Raw genomic sequence first — 15,749 nt, forward strand, 5'->3', positions numbered from 1 at the left:
ATGACTTTTGGGCTGACCAACGCCCCAGCAACATTCATGCACCTGATGAACAGTGTATTTCAGCCTTATCTCGACTTGTTTGTCATAGTAATCATTGACAACATTCTGGTGTACTCACGTAGCCAGGAGGAGCATGCCCATCATTTGAGGATTGTGTTGCAGCGGTTGAGGGATGAGAAGCTTTATGCCAAGTTCTCCAAGTGTGAGTTTTGTCATAGTTCAGTGGCGTTCTTGAGGCACGTGGTGTCCGGTGAGGGGATTTAGGTAGATCCGAAGAAGATTAAGGCAATTCAGAGTGGGCTCAGACCTTCCTCAGCTACAGAGATTCGGAGCTTTCTCGGGTTGGCCGGTTATTATCGTCGCTTTGTGGAGGGTTTCTCGTCTATTGCATCGCCTTTGAAGAAATTGACCCAAAATGGTGCTACTTTCAGGTGGTCGGATGAGTGTGAGGAGAGCTTTCAGAAGCTCAAGACTTCCTCGACCAGAACTCTAGCTCTAGTTTTACCTTCAGCTTTAGGCTCGTATACAATGTATTGTGATGCTTCTTGGATCGATATTAGGTATGTCTTGATGCATGGATGAAGAGTGATTGCTTATGCTTCGCGTCAGTTGAACCCCCATGAGAAGAACTACCCTGTCCATGATTTGGAGTTGGCTGCCATCGTTCATGCATTAAAGATTTGGAGGCACTATCTCTATGGTGTGTCTTGTGAGGTATTTGTAGATCATCAGAATCTCCAGCACTTATTCAAACAAAATGATATAAATTTAAGGAAGCGGAGATAGTTGGAGCTGCTAAAGGACTATGATATCACTATTCTATATCATCCCGGGAAGGTCAATATGGTGGTCGGTGCCTTGAGTAGAAAGGCAGTGAGTATGGGTAGCCTTGCATTCATTCCTGTTGGTGAGAGATCGCTTTCTGTTGATGTTCAGGCCTTGGCCAACTAGTTCATGAGATTAGATGTTTTGGAGCCCAGTCGGGTTTGAGCTTGTGTGGTTTCTCGGTCTTCCTTATATGATTGCATCAGAGAGCGCCAGTATGACGATCCTCATTTGCTTATCCTTAAGGACACGGTTTAGCACGGTGATGCCTGTGATGTTACCATTGGGGATGATGGGGTGTTGAGGATATAACGTCGGATTTGTATGCCTAATGTAGATGGGCTACTTGATTTGATTCTTGAGGAGGCCCACAGTTTGTGGTATTCCATTCATTCGGGTGCCGCGAAGATGTACCAGGACTTGAGGCAGCACTATTGGTGGAGAAGGATGAAGAAGGATATACTGGGGGTTTGTAGCTCGGTGCCTTAACTATCAGCAGGTAAAGTATGAGCATCAGAGACCGGGTGGATTGATTCAGAGGCTAGAGATTCTAGAGTGGAAATGGGAGCGGATCACCATGAATTTTGTAGTTGGGCTTCCACGGACTTCGAGGAAGTTCGATGCTATTTGGGTGATTATGGATCGGCTGACCAAGTCCGCGCACTTCATTCCAGTTGGGACTACTTATTCTTCAGAGCGGTTGGCTCAGATTTACATCCGCGAGATTGTTCGCCTTCACGGTGTGACAGTGTCTATTATTTCAGATCGGGGCATGCAGTTTACATCGCATTTTTAGAGAGCCGTGCAGCGAGAGTTGGGCACCCAGGTTGAGTTGAGTATATTATTTCACCCTCGGATGGACAGACAGTCCGAGCGCACTATCCAGATATTAGAAGACATGCTAAATGCTTGTGCCATTGATTTCGGGGGTTCATAGGATCAGTTCCTGCCGCTCACGGAGTTTGCCTACAACAACCGCTACCAGTCGAGCATTCAGATGGCTCCGTCGCGTGAGGCTAGGCTATTGGGTACTGACTTGGATCAGGATGCTTTGGACAAGGTTAAATTGATTCAGGATCCGCTTCGCACGGTGCAGTCTAGACAGAAGAGTTATGCCGATAGGAAGGTTCATGATGTTGCCTTCATAATTGGGGAGAAGGTACTGCTCAAGGTTTCATCCATGAGGGGTGTTATGAGATTCGGGAAGAAGGCAAAGTTGAGCTCTCGGTATATTGGGCCGTTTGAGGTGCTTCATAGGATTAGAGAGGTGGCTTACAAGCTTGGCTTGCCACCTAGTTTGTCGAGTGTGTATCCAGTGTTTCATGTTTCTACGCTCCGGAAGTATGTCGGCGATCCGTCTCATGTTTTGGACTTCAGTACGATTCAGTTGGATGGTGATTTGACTTATGATATGGAGCCGATGGCCATTTTGGATTGGCGGGTTTGAAAGTTAAGGTCAAAGAACATAGCTTCAGTGAAGGTGCAATGGATAGGTTAGCCAGTTGAGGAGGCTACTTGGGCGACCGAGCGGGAGATGCAGAGTAGATGTCCACGCCTATTTGAGACTCCACGTACTTTTCTAGACCCGTTCGAGGATGAATGTTTGTTTAAGAGGGGGATGATATAACGATACGACTGGTCGTTTTGAGAGTTGTAACCTCGTTCCCCCATTTATTGCTCATTTCATACTTTACAGTTGTTATGTGACTTGCCGGGGTAGTTTGTTCGGGTTCGGAGAAGTTTCGAAATGAATTGAGACACTTAGTCTCAAAGTTGGACGCTTAAGTTGAAATAATTGACCGACTGTTGACTTATATGTAAACGACTCCAGAATAAAGTTTTGATGGTTCCTTTAGTTCCGTTGGGTGATTTTGGACTTATGAGCGTGTCCGGATAGTGATTCGAAGGTCTGTAGTTGAATTAGGCTTAAAATGGAAAAAATTAAAAATTTGACCGAGAGTGGACTTTGTGGTTACCGGGCTCGGATTGGAGTTCCGGGAGTTGAAGCAAGTCCGTGGTGTCATTTGTGACTTGTGTACAAAACTTGGGGTCAATCAGACGTGATTTGATAGGTTTCTGCATCATTTGTAGAAGGTGATTTGAGAGCTCGACTAAGTTCGTATCGTGTTTTAGGAATTGTTGGTATGTTTGGTTGAGGTTTCGGGGGCCTCGGGTTGATTTCGGATGGTTAACGGATCGAAAATGGGACTTAGTGCATTGCCTAAGCTAGGAGCCTTCTGGTGCGATCGCACCTGTGAGGGGTTGGCCGCAGGTACGATACCGCAGATGCAGCTGGATTTGCGCAGGTCTAGATCTAGGCTGCCCTGGGGTAGGACGTAGGTGTGAGGGGGTAATCACATCTGCGAGCCCCCCGGTGCTAGCAAAGCTCCGCAGATGCGTAGTTGAGGGGCGTAGGCTATTTCTGCAGAAGCGAATATTGGGCCGCAGAAGCACTTCCGCAGGTGCGGAACCTGGAGCGCAAATGCGGGCCCTAGGGATTTAAGTGATTTCCGCAGAAGCAGAGGATATTTTCGCAAAAGCGGTTCTGCAGATGCGGATGTTTGGCCGCAACTGCGAAAAGCCTGGGCAATATTTTAAAAACGAGGGTTTCTGGATTTTAACCATTTTAAACATTTCAAGCTCGGGATTTGGCGATTCTTGAGAGGATTTTCAGGAGATTTCTTGAGGTAAGTCTCTGGTGTTCATTTTTAATCAATAATCTTATTTTCCCATTGAATTTCACACCTAGTTGGTGTGTATTTAAAGTGGAATTTGGGAATAGGAGGCTAGGGATTTGGAGAGTTTGATTTGGGGTTTTGGATGGCGATTTGGTGTCGGATTTTGGTAAATTTGGTATGGTTGGACTCATGGTTGGTGAATTTGGTATGGCGAGGCATTTGGAGGCCGTTTCGCAAGGCAAAGGTGTGTCAGAGTAGAGACTGGCGCGGTTTGAGGTAAGTAACCGTTCTAAATTTGGTTTTGAGGGTATGAAACCTCGTAATATGTGTCATGTGATTGGTTTTGAGGTGATCCACATGCTAGGTGACGGGTCATCGTATGGGCATGCACCGTAGGAATTATGACTTGGTCAACTCCATGGAACTGAATAGTTGAAAAATCTGTTATTATACGTATATTCTCCATATGTTATAGAAACCGAACAATCATGTTAGAAATCATGTTTAGCCTATGTATTGTCACTGTAGGGACCCACAAAGGTCATGTACATGTTGAATTCTCTGCTAAATTATTATTTTCTACTCAACCACAATTTTACTTGCATATTACATCTCAGTCTCTATTGCTCATTATTGATAAATTATATCATTTCTGTGTAGGCTGGTTATCATGATTACTGAGAGCCCGAGAGACTGGAGAGGTCAATGACTGAGTGAGGCCAAGGGCCTGATTTTGTGAGGATATTTATGGGATCGGGATGCACATCACATCATGTTCTATTGATTTATGCCATGATTGACTTGTTATAGCGCTTGGGATGAAGGAGCCCCTCTGGAGTCTACACACCCACAGTGAGCGCAATTGATTTGTATTGAGGGATGGATCATCCATGGGCATAGATCTTTCCCGAACCGTTTATATTTAGGGATAGATTTTCCCTGGGCCGGATTGGCCTTATACAGTACTGAGAGACTGACTGTTAGTCGATATATATTTATATTTGGGATGGATCTTCCCTGGGCTGGATTTGCCATATATAATACTGAGTGATTGCATATTCCGAGAGTGTGAGTATACGAAGCTTCTAGTGTGGTGCATTACATATAAGCATATATATTGGCATGTAGATATATAAAGGTCGTATCCCTCGTATCATTCAGAATTGATCTATCTTACTTGCACTGAGTTAACTATTGAACTTGAAAGTATGCCTATCTTTCTGTGTTGTAATTTCTGTAATTGAACTGTAACCTTGAAGCTCGTCACTACTTTCAGTCCATTATTTAGTCTTGTTACTTACTGAGTTTGTTGTACTCACGCTACACCCTGTACTTCGTGTGCAGATCTAGGTATTTCCGGACATGGTGGGTGTTGATCTATTTGCACAGCCTGATCGTTTGGAGATTCCAAGGTAGCTGCCCGGCGTTCGCAGACCTTGTCTCTCCTTACTTATCTTTACACTTTATGTATTTAGTTTTAGTCTTTCATAGACATTATTTTTAGACTTGTGTTGTATAGACGCTCATTTACTCAGTGACACCCCGATGTTGGGAATTTCCCTATTTTTATCCCGTTCTTGAGAGTTTTGATGTTTTAAACCCGTGTTGTTTTATTTTTCATTTAAATATGTTGGAAGTATTTTGATGTGTCGGCTTGCCTAGTATCACGTTAGGCGTCATCACGACATGATAAGTTTTGGGTCGTGACAATAGAGATCTCTTGCCTTATGGTAGTTGAATAGGTTAACTTTTATGCTATAGTATTAATTTCGGAAAAAGATAAATTCAGGTGTGCGATGGTGATCACTTATCCAATGTTTAGTAGAAGCTTTATGAGATCATTGTTGCTTTGGGCAATTTCTTCTAACTGATGTCATCCGTTTTTGCACCAGAAGCAGCATGATGCAATAACTTACACAGAACTGAGTTGCAATAGTTTGTCTGGTTCCTGGTAAAGTTCTTAGCTTTGAATTCTTTAAACTATCGAAGTACTATTGTTATAATAATTCTTCCCAGGTTACAATCCATAAGACTAGAAATAATGGAGTTGAAAAAAATATACAAGGCAATTTTACTTTTTTCCCTTTATTATATTGTTATAATTCTTTCTTATGTGGACTTTTTGTACAGCATTTGAAGGATGTCAGATCAATTACTGGCAAGGGAATGCTTGAGTTATGAAAATACGGATCCGCGAATCGTTGTCGCTGTATTTATTGTAAATGTTAAGAGAATTAATTTGAGTTATGAGCGATCTTAGTGCTGTTGTATGTTGACATCTTTTAAATTGTTCAAATTTGTACCTAGTACAATTACTCAATCACTACTTTTGTTCTTTGGATACAGTAGTGAAAACATTCACTTTACATATAATTTATGTTTGTTACATTGTGTATGATGTTTGATATTTACAAATGTACGAATAAGTAGTAGTGTCATGAATAATCAACTAAATAACTGATTATTATCTTTCAGGAAATTGTTAGAAATTTTAATGACATTTCATAAAATTCTAAAGAAATGTCGTAAATGTTTTATTGACATTAACCTAAATATTTGAAATTAAATGTGACATTTCTTAAGGGCTATAATAAATGTCGTAAATCTTTACCAACATTACCTTAAATGTCAGAAAATTAAAGTGTCATTCTTATAAAAGTCTGTAAATAAATGTCGCAAATCTTTCTACGACATTTACCTAAATGTCGGAAAATTTCCGACATTGAAATTTACGATATTTAGGAAAAATATAAATTAAATGTCGGCAATTAAATTTGCGACATTTAAGAACCATAATACGATATATATATATAATGTCGTCGTATCTCCTCTTTCTTGTAGTGAAAGCAGCGCCAAACCAAAGCAATAGAGGAATTGACGATAGACAACACCTAAACCAGACAAGTTGAATGCCGGAATAATCAAATTTGATACATCTACAATAACATATAAATTAAAACAAATTTTATACAACTAATTATATAGTATACAACTTATTTGTAACTTATCTTCAATTTTCATACATTATTTTTACCCGGTTAAACCAACTACAATATCATACAACTTAAATATAATTTTTCTATAAATTTTATATAAATATGTCTTTTTATGTATTTTATATATGATTATATATATTTTATATGTGGTGCGCTCTTCTTCTTCTCTGAAATTCCAATCAATACGTCCTCTCTTAACACAATTTTGATACATATCAACTACTTTATGTAAAAAGAAAGTATATATAACTTAAATACAAATTTCATACAACGATTCATACATTATACAACTATTTTCCAACTTTCATACGACATTCAAATAAAAAAATACAATTACAACAAAATACAACTTAAATACAATTTACATACAATTATAATACAACTTTAATATATCTTTATCTTCGAGTTTCAATCAGTCATCCAAAATTAACTCTAATCTTCAGCAAACACCCTTTAAATTGGGATATAAACTCCAAAGAATATTTTCGATCGTTTGCAACAACACTCAATCAAAATAAATAATAATTTTAAAAAATCAAATTCAAAATCAAAGTTTCGAAGCTTTTGATGGCTTTCAATGGCTGGCGGGGCAACAGACAACGACTGGTTCGATGGTGATAAGCGGCGACATCAAATCTATTATGGAATTCTTTAAAGAAAAAAAGAAAAAGGAGAAGAGAAAAGAGAAGAGAACCATAGAGATCCAAAGAAGAAGAAGTGGGGTAGAAAAAAGAAAATAGAGAGAGAGAGAGGAGAGAGAGAGATTTGTGAAAGCGGTAGATCTGTGGAATTTGATTTTCACATTAAAAGGCTGCAATCAAGGATACTGTCACAACCCAAAATCTCGTCTGTCGTGATGACGCCTATCTCAATACTAGGCTAGCCGACAATCTCAACAGACCACCATATCTTTTAAATTTGAAAAACAAAATAATTAAATTCAGCAGAAGAATCTGACAAATACAAATATAAACACTCCCAAAACTCGGTCTCACTGAGTGCATGAGCATTTAATATGAATACAAAGTCTAACTAATAAAAATATTGTCTGAAAGTATAGAACAGTACAATAACTGAAAGAAAGAGAGTCAAGGTCAGCGAACTTCAGGCAGCTACTTTGATAGTCTCCAACTGATAGCACTCTGAGATCTAACGGTCTCCGTGTCCGAAAGCACCTTGATCTGCACACGAGGTGCATAGTGTAGTATGAGTATAACCACCTCAATAAGTAACAAGACTAACCTCTGGGCTGAAAGGAGTGATGAGCTCTGCAGCTACAGTCCAGTACATAAATAATGGTATACAAATGTAGGCATGCTTTCAAGTTCAACGGTTAAACTCAGTACAAGCAAAAATCGATCAATATTGTATGATATGAGGAATATAACATCTCAGCAGAAATACCTCATGTACTACTGGTCACAATTCATTCGGTCATTCGGTACTGTTTATGGCCAAACCAGGGATATTCTATTCCGGTACATATACATCGACTGACAATCAGTCACTCAGTACCATATAAGTCCAATCCAGCCCTGGGGTAATTTATTCCCAAATGTAAATGATACGGACAAGATCCATATCCAGGGAAATTCATCACAATATAAATAAGTAAGGCAAGTCCATGCCCTGGGAAGTCCATCCCGAATATATAATCATCTACGCTCACTGGGGTGTGTACAGACTCCGGAGGGGCTCCTTCAGCGCAAGCGTGATATAAAGCCAATATGGCCAACTGCAGGCGGACAGTCCCGATCCGTATAGTAATAAAACCTATAAGACCTGCTGCAGGTGGGAAGCCCCGATCTATATAATAATAATATATATAAAATCAATATGGCCTTTTGCGGGCGCGCAACTCGATCCCATAAATATCCTCACAATGGACAAATATGACTGAGTGTGAAATGTACATTTTTAAAATAATTAATTTAACAGCAACACGATCCCATGGGTCCCAAAATATCGGCACGTAGCCTAAACATGATCTTTAATAAGAGCCTCAACTCAATTTCCCTAACACGTGGAAAATGTTCAGATAATAACATGATTCTTTAATTTTACAACTTCACAGGATTTAGTCAAATCACAATTTCTATGGTGCACGTCCACACGCTCATCACCTATCGTGTGCGTCACCTCTAAACAATTTATATAATACCAAATTCGGGAATTCACACCCTCAAAACAAAGTTTAGAAATATTACTTACCTCAAACCGTGTAATTTCTTACTCCGCTATGCCCTTGCCTCGCGAATTGGTTTCCGAAAGACTTGAATCTAGTCATAATTAATTAGATCCAGTCAATACAATTTATTGGAATTAATTCCATATGAAAATACTAGTTTTCCAACAAAATCTGAAATTTAACTCAAAAACATCGCCCGTGGGGCCCACATCTCGGAACCCGACAGAAATTACAAAATATGAACGCCCATTCGACAAAGAGTCTAACCATATAAATTTTACCAAATTCCGACATCAACTCTACCTCCAAATCATCAAATCTTATTTTCAAATCCTTAGGTCCAAATTCCCGATTTACATATCAAAAACATGTAATCTAGTCGGATTATTCGATGATAATTCAATATTATGGAGTAGAAATGATCACAAGTGACTTACCTCAAGTTTTCCGTGAATTATCTCTGAAAATCGCCCCAAAAAACGTGCTTGAAGGTCCAAAAATGGCAAAACTCGGAACCCCTTCGAAATGTATACTGTCCAGGGGTTCCGCACCTACGACTCACTTAGCCGCTTCTGCGGTCTCGCAGGTGCAAGAATCTAGCCGCTTCTACGGACTCGCTTCTGCGGTTTTGCCCAGCCTCCCTTGCCTCCGCATCTGCCACTTTGGTGTCGCTTCTGCAGACTCGCTTCTGCGAGATTCTGTCCGCTTCTGCGGACTTCCCGCTTCTGCGAGCTCGCACCTGCGAGCCAAATTCTGCAGGTGCGATTGCATCAGAAGGCAGAAATTTTCAGATTTCTTCCAAGTCCAAAATTTAGTTCGTTAACCATCCAAAACTCACCCGAGGTCTCCGAGACCTCAATCAAATACACCAACAAGTCCTAAAATATCGTACGAACTTAGTCAAATCCTCAAATCACATCAAACAACACTAAAACCACGAATCATACCCAAATTCAAGCTTAATGAAACTAAGAAATTCTAACTTCTACATTCGATGCCGAAATCTATCTAATCAAGTCCGATTGACCTCCAATTTTACACACAAGTCATAAATGAAATAACGGAGCTACAAAAATTTTCAGAACTGGATTTTGACTCCTATATCAAAAAGTCAACTCCCCGGTCAAACTTCCAAACTTAAATTTCTATTTTAGCTATTTCAAGCCTAATTTAACTACAGACTTCAAATAATTTTCGGACACGCACCTAAGTCCAAAATCACCATACGAATCTATTGGAATCATCAAAACTTTATTTCGGGGTCATTTACACATAGGTCAACATCCATCCAACCTGTTCAACTTAGGTTTTAAACTTCGGAACTAAGTGTTCTCATTCATTCCAAGACCTCACCAGACTCGAACCAATTACCCCGACAAGTCATATAATAACTGTAAAGCACAGATTGATAAGTAGATGGGGGAACAAGGCTGTAATACTCAAAACGACCGGCCGGGTCATTACATTCTCCCCCTCTTAAACAAACATTCGTCCTCGAACGGGTTTAGAATCATACCTGGAGCCTCAAATAAGTGTGGATATTTGCTTCGCATCTCCCGCTCAGTCTCCCAAGTAGCTTCTCCGACTGACTGGCCTCTCCACTGTACTTTTACTGAAGCTATGTTCTTTGATCTCAACTTTCGCACCTGCCGGTCTAAAATGGCCACCGGCTCCACATCATAAGTCAAATTACCATCCAATTGCAATGTGCTGAAATCCAAAACATGAGACGGATCTCCGACATACTTCCGGAGCATAGATACATGAAACACTGGATGAACACTCGATAGATTAGGCGACAATGCAAGTTCATAAGCCACCTCTCCAATCTTCTTAAGTATTTCAAATGGTCCATTATACCTAGGGCTCAACTTACTCTTCTTCTCAAATCTCATAACACCCTTCATAGGCGAAACTCGGAGTAGTACCTTCTCTCCTACCATGTAAGAAACATCGCGGACCTTTCGGTCGGCATAACTCTTATGTCTAGACTGTGCCGTGCGAATTCATTCCTGAATCAATTTAACCTTTTCCAAAGCATCCTGCACCAAATCAGTACCCAATAGCCTAGCCTCACCTGGCTCAAAACAACCCACCAGAGGCCAACACTGCCTCCCATATAAAGCCTCATATGGAGCCATATGAATGTAACCAAACTTTGTGAGTGGAAGAAACTGATCCCAAGTGCTTCCAAAATCTATAACACAAATGCGTAGCATATCTTCCAATATATAAATAGTGCGCTCGGACTGTCCATCCATATGAGGGTGAAATGCGGTACTCAACTGAACATGTGTACCTAATTCTCACTTCACTGCTCTCCAAAACTATGATGTAAACTGCGTGCCCTGATCTGAAATGAATAAGTAGTACCAACTAAAATAAAATGCGCGGACTTAGTCAACCGATCTACAATCACCCAAACAACATCAAACTTCCTCAAGTCCGTGGGAGCCCAACTACGAAGTCTATGGTAATATTCTCCCACTTCCATTCTAGAATTTCAAGTTTCTGAAGCAATCCGCCCGGTCTCTGATGCTCGTATTTCACCTGTTGATAATTTAAACACTGAGCTACAAACCCAACTATATCTTTCTTCATTTTTGTCCACCAATAGTGTTGTCTCAAGTGCTGATACATCTTTGCAGTAACCGGATGAATGGAATACCGCGAACTATGGGTTTCTTCAAGAATCAATTCACGCAGCCCATCTACATTTGGCACACAAATCCGACCCTGCATCCTCAACATCCCATCATCTCCAATAGTAACATCTTTGGCATCTCCGTGCTGAATTGTGTCCTTCAGGATAAGCAAATGGGGATCATCATACTGGAGCTCTCTGATGCGGTCATATAAGGAAGACCGTGAAATCACACAGGCTAGAACCCGACTGGACTCCGAAACATCTAACCTCACGAACTGATTAGCCAAGGTCTGAACATCAACTGCAAAAGGCCTTTCACTAACAAGAATGAATGCAAGGCTACCCATACTCACCGCCTTTCTACTCAAGGCATCGGCCACCACATTGGCCTTTCTGGGATGATACAAAATAGTGATATCATAGTCCTTTAGCAGCTCCAACTATCTCCGCTGCCTCAAATTTAGATCCTTCTATTTGAATAAGTGCTGAAGACTCCGATGATCTGAAAGACCTCACAAGACACACCATAGAGATAGTGCCTCCAAATTTTCAATGCATGAGCAATGGCTGCCAATTCTAAATCATGGACAGGGTAGTTCTTTTCATGTGGCTTCAACTAGCGCGAAGAATAAGAAATCACTTTACCCTCCTGCATTAAGACACACCCAATACCAATCCAAGAAGCATCACAATACATTGTATATGAGCCTGAAGCTGACGGTAAAACTAGAACTGGAGATGTGGTCAAGGCAGTCTTGAGCTTCTGGAAGCTCTCTTCACACTCATCCGACCACCTGAACGGAGCACCTTTCTGGGTCAATTTAGTCAAGGGAGATGAAATAGACGAGAAGCCCTCCACAAAGTGACGATAATAAACAGCCAAGCCAAGAAAACTCCGAATCTCAGTAGCTGAAGATGGCATGTGCCAACTCTGAACTACCTCTATTTTCTTCGGATCCACCTTAATTCCTTCACTGGACACTATGTGTCCCAAGAATGCCACCGAGCAAGCCAGAACTCACACTTAGAGAATTTGGCATAAAGTTTCTCCTCTCTTAGCCTATGTAGTACAATACTCAAGTGACGTGCATGCTCCTCCTAGCTACGTGAGTACACCAGGATGTCATCAATAAATACTATGATAAATGAGTCAAGATATGGCTGGAATACACTATTCATCAAGTGCATAAATGTTGTTGGGGGCATTGGTCAGCCCAAAAGACATCACGAGAAATTCATAGTGACCATAACGAGTCCTGAATGCCGTCATTAGAATATCTAAATCCTGAAATTTTTAACTGCTGATACCAAGACCTCAAACCAATTTTTGAGAATACCCTCGCTCCCTGAAGCTGGTCAAATAAATCATCAATACGCGACAAAGGATATTTATTCTTGATTGTAGCTTTGTTCAACTACATATAGTCGATGCACATGCGCATAGTACCATCTTTCGTTTTCACAAATAGAACTGGTGCACCCCAAGGTGACACACTAGGCCTAATAAACCCCTTATCAAGGAGTTCCTGAAGTTGCTCTTTCAATTCTTTCAATTCAACTGGTGTCATACGATACGGAGGAATAGAAATGGGCTGAGTGCCCGGCACCAAGTCAATACAAAAATTAATATCCCCGTCAAGTGGCATACCCGGCAGGTTTGCAGGAAATACATTCGGAAAATCCCGCACTACCGGTACTGAATCAATAGTAGGAGTATCTACCTCAACATCTCTCACCAAGGCCAAATATGACAAACACCCCTTCTTAACCATACATCGGGCCTTCAAATAAGAAATTACCCTACTGGGAACATAATTTAGAGAACCTTTCCACTCGACCTTCGGCAATCCCGGTATCGCCAACGCCACTGTTTTTATGTGACAGTCCAGAATAGCATGACATGGAGACAACCAATCCATACCCAGGAGTACATTGAAATCAACCATACTGAGCAACAAGAGATCAACTTTGGTCTCCAGTCTCCCAATAGTTACCACACACGACCGATATACACGGTCTACAATAATAGTATTGCCCACCGGCATAGATATACAAACATGGGAAACTAAGGACTCACGGGGCATATCCAGATAATGAAAAAAATGTGACAAAACATACGAATATGTGGAACCTGGGTCAAATAATATAGAAGCTTCCATGTGGTACACTGAGACAATACCTGTGATCACTGCATCTGAAGCAACAACATCTGGCCTGGCAGGAAAAGCATAGAATCGGGCTTGACCGCCACCTGATCGGCCTTCCCCTCTTGGGCGACCCCTAGTTGACTGAGCCCCACCCCGAGCTGGCTGGGCAGGTGGTGGAGCAATTGGTGTGGAAGTAGTAGCCTGACTCCTTTACTGAACTGGACCTCGCATAAGGCGGGGACAATATTTCCTCACATGACCCAGCTCTCCACACTCATAGCAATCCCTCTCAAAAAATGGAGTCGAGTTCTGAGGCGGACCTCGAGAACTAGAATAACTACTAGAAGAACCTGGTACAGATGATCCCTGAACTGGAGGAGCACGGGGCGTACTCTGGGCTGGCAGGGAACTGAGAGATGATTGATCCTGATGAGAACTGTATGAACCATGGTTGGATGATGCACCACGGTGAACTAGACGACCCATCTGAGCGTGCCTGTATGAACGACCCCTGCTGTGGTAGGACTGCCCTCCAGAAGGTACCTCACCAGAACTTCCTGAACCTCGAGGCCTCTTTTCCTCCCTCTCACCACGTCCCTAGCTACGGACTACCTCATCTGCCGAGCAATGTCAACCACCTCGTCAAACGTGGCACCAGATACCCTCTCCCTAGTCTTAAGCAGCCGCAATTGGTATGTGAGGCCATCAATGAACCTCCTAATCCTCTCCCTATCAGTGGGAACCAACCAAAATGCATGATGAGCCAACTCAGAAAACCTCATCTCGTACTGGGTCACACACATGCCATGCTGTCGAAGCTGCTCAAACTGTCTGCGCAGCTCCTCCATGCGAGACTGCGTCACGAACTTCTCCAAAAATAGAATAGAGAACTCCTGCCATGTAAGTGGTACTGCACCGAACGGCCTGCACCTCTCATAAGCCTCCCACCATCTGAAGGCAGCCCCAGAAAACTGAAAAGTAGTGAACGAGACCCCACTGGTCTCCAGAATATCCGCTGTCCAAAGAATCCGCTGGCACTTATCCATAAATCCCTAAGTATCATTTGACTCAGCACCGTTAAATGATGGAGGTCGAAGCCTCCCAAATATCTCAAGTCTCTTATGCTCATCATCTTCCATAACGAGGACTACTGGGGCCTGAACAACTGCAGCCGGCTAGGCTTGTAGTGCCCCGGGTATCTAAAGTCCCTGTACTACCTGCTCTGGAGTACGAGCAACAGGAGTATGAGTACCTCCCCCTGCCTGAGAAGTGGCAGGTGCGGCATGAGCCGAAACCACCTGAGTAAGGCTAGTGCAAATTGTCAATATCTGGGACAAAGCCTCCTGAAGGCCTGGAATCACAATGGGCATAGCTGGTCCTGTCGGCTCAGCTATGTCTGGAATCTTCTCCTGAGCAGGAACAACTGGTGGTACTGATCCAACTACTGTACGAGCTAAACCTCGACCTCGGCCCCGGCCTCTACCACGGCCCCGACCTCTCGCGACCCTAACTGGTGGCTGACCATCGGATCCGGTAGTACGTGTCCTCACCATCTGTGAGAGAATAGAATAACATATCTTTAGCTCCCAGAATTAACAAATTCTCACGATAGAGTACAAGAAAGTAAAATTTTCCTAAGGGTTTGGCAGCCTCTCGAAGATAAGTATAGACACCTCTGTACCGCTCCGCAAGACTCTACTAAACCTGTTCATGACTCGTGAGACCTATGTAACCTAGGCTCTGATACCAACTTGTCATGACCCAAAATCTCGCCTGTCATGATGGCGCCTATCTTAATACTAACCAAGCCGACAATTTCAATAAACCACCATATCTTTTAAATTTGAAAAACAATAATTAAATTCAGTGGAAGAATCTCACAAATACAAATATAAACACTCCCAAAACCCGGTCTCACTGAGTGCATGAGCATCTAATATGAATACAAAGTCTGAGTGATAAAAATACTGTATGAAAGTATAGAACAGTACAATAACTGAAAGAATGAGAGTCAAGGTCAATTGACTTCAGGCAGCTACCTTGATAGTCTCCAACTGATAACGCTCTGAGATCTAACGGCCGCCGTGTCCGAAAGCACCTAGATCTGCACATGAGGTGCAGAGTGTAGTATGGGTATAACCAACTCAATAAGTAACAAGACTAACCTGTGGGCTGAAAGTAGTGATTAGCTCCGCAAGTACAGTCTAGTACATAAATAATGGTACAGAAATGTAGGCATGCTTTCAAGTTCAATAGTTAAACTCATTA

Source organism: Nicotiana tomentosiformis, chromosome 1 (genome assembly GCF_000390325.3).
Source record: "Nicotiana tomentosiformis chromosome 1, ASM39032v3, whole genome shotgun sequence".
Taxonomy (NCBI): domain Eukaryota; kingdom Viridiplantae; phylum Streptophyta; class Magnoliopsida; order Solanales; family Solanaceae; genus Nicotiana; species Nicotiana tomentosiformis.